Source organism: Elephantulus edwardii, unplaced genomic scaffold, assembly GCF_000299155.1.
Source record: "Elephantulus edwardii isolate Elephantulus edwardi_28Jun2011 unplaced genomic scaffold, EleEdw1.0 scaffold00088, whole genome shotgun sequence".
Lineage (NCBI taxonomy): Eukaryota > Metazoa > Chordata > Mammalia > Macroscelidea > Macroscelididae > Elephantulus > Elephantulus edwardii.
The window spans coordinates 10,071,675-10,074,001 of NW_006399838.1; the positions used below are offsets into that span (position 1 = coordinate 10,071,675).

Genomic DNA, 2,327 nt, shown 5'->3' on the forward strand with positions numbered 1-2,327 from the left:
AAGACTAGGAAAAATCCAAAACAAAAATGTTGTTGCCTTGTCTCTAATTCACAATGACCCAGGTGTGTAAGAGCAGTTCTGCTCTCTGGGGTTTTCTGGGGCTGACCTTTAAGAAGTAGGTCACCAGCCCTATTCTCCAAGATGCTTTGGAGTAAAACTTTCAAGCTTTCTGTTAGCAGTTCAGCCAGAGATTTGAGAACTGAAAACTTTGACATTTGAGGTGTAGGAAAATCTGGTCTTTTTTTTTCCTTCTTGGAAGCAGAGATCATTTTTATTGGGATGTCCTTCTAAGTTTTACGAAAAAGTAAAAGATAAAGTCAAAAGACACATTCCACTAATAGATGCCTGGAGAGGGCAAGGGCTGGACATCTCTGCTTAATGCTGTGCGTCTCAGCTCGCACGTCACACACTCCTCTCTGGAGGCCACGGCCCGGCTGTCCACTGGGCCCCACTGCACCTTCTTGAACACTTGCTTCCAGACCACACCTTGCACTCGCATCTCCAAGTGCAGCTCATCACCTTGGATCCACTGGGTGCAGCCGCGGCTCTCCTTCTCTCTGCACACACTCGAGCTTGTCGCTGTCCCAGCTCACCGTGGTCATGCACTTGCGGTCATCTATGCCCGTCACATCCTCTTGGAACTCCTTCCCGACCTGGAAGTCCAGGATGTAGTTCCTGAAAGTGCTCAGGGAGCGGATGATCATAGGGTCGCCCTCCTGCAGGATCTCTTTGTCTGGCTTGAGCAAGGTGGCAATCTTGCACAAGGCCACGTTCACATCAAGTGCGCGCAGATACTCCTCGAAATTATCCTTGCTCAGCACCCTCCTGTAGCCGGTGAAATCGGCATCTCGGTGGGCGAACAGGGCCGGATGGCCAGCAGCAGGCGGGGCGGCGCTGGACTGTGCCCGGGCGGCAGCGGCCGAGGCGAGCTGGGTGGTGGGCGGCCCGGAAATATAAAAAATCTGGTCTTTAAACTGGTTAGTTTAAACTGGTTACATGGTGAATCATACAAGACTGGACACAGACCACTTGCTGATTGTTGCTTTGTGCCATCAAGTCATTTGCGACTCATAGCGACCCTGTGTACAACAGCCCTAAACCCTGCTCTATCCTATGCCAACCTCGCTGTCTCAAACACATTCATTCCCACCAACTCACAGAATCGATCCATCTCATCGAGGGTCTTCCTCTCCTGTGCCATCCTTCCACTTTCCCAAGCATGATGTCGCTCTCCAAGGACCAGTCCCTCCTTGCAACATGCCCAAAGTATGTCAGACAAAGCTTCAGGATCCTTTACTCCAGGTTTCATTCTGGTTTCACCCTCTCCAGGACACACCTGTTTGTTCTCCTAGCAGTCCATGGTATATTCAACACTCTTCTCCAGCACCACAGCTCAAAGGCATTAATTCTCTTACTATCATTACTATTCACTGTCCAACTCTCCGATGCATAGCACCTAATTGCAAAGACTATAGCCTGGATCAGGTGCACCTTAGTCTCCAGGCTGATGTCGCTGCACTTCAGTACTCTTGAGAGGTCCCTCACAGCTGACTTTCCCAATGCAATTCACCTCCTGATTTCCCAGCTGCTGTTACCAAGAGTGTTAACTGACTGGCAAAAAAAAAATAAAATTGCTGATTAGCTATACCAAGGGACAGAGGGAAAGGCTCTCTACGGAGGGCTGCATCTAAAAGGCATAGCTTTGCTTTGCTTTACCATTGAAAACACCAACAATTCTAAACCACTTCCCTGGAGGTGCACCGCTATTAGCAGCCAAGCATATTAATGGTTTGGACCACTCTGGAAGTCTGGGACTTGTTGGGCGGGGATAAAATCTCACTATGATGTTAGGGAGTTGTGGTGGTCTGATGATGAGAAGCTGCCCTATGATCCAAAAGGTATGCAGTTTGAATCCACTAGCTGCCCTGTGAAAAAAGGATGGGTTATTTACTGCCACTGAAAACCCACTGGACGGTCAGCTCTGAGTTGGTTCCAACTTGATGATACACAACATTTGGGGAATGAATCTGAACTCACAGTGATGCTCTTGGACAGGATAGAACTGTCCACAGAGTTTTCAAGATTGCAAATCTTTACAGAAGTGACTGCTTCATCTTTCTTCAGTGAAGTCCTTGGTGGATTTGAACAGCTGACCTCTCAATTGTCAGCCTAAGACTTAATATTGGAGCACCAGGATTCCTGGATTAATAACTCAAAGGCTAATAATTTTAAGTCAGTTTCAATCAAATTTTGTACATACGCAAAAACTTATACATGGATTTTCAAAGAAGCATCATTCATAATTTAAAAAAGAGAAACACTCCAAA

At 47.2% G+C, this 2,327-nt stretch overlaps 1 pseudogene; it reads right to left on the reverse strand.

Moving 5' to 3' along the window:
• Positions 1–334: 334 nt before the first annotated feature.
• Positions 335–2,327, reverse strand: part of LOC102876075 — a 40,983-nt pseudogene continuing 38,990 nt past the window's right edge.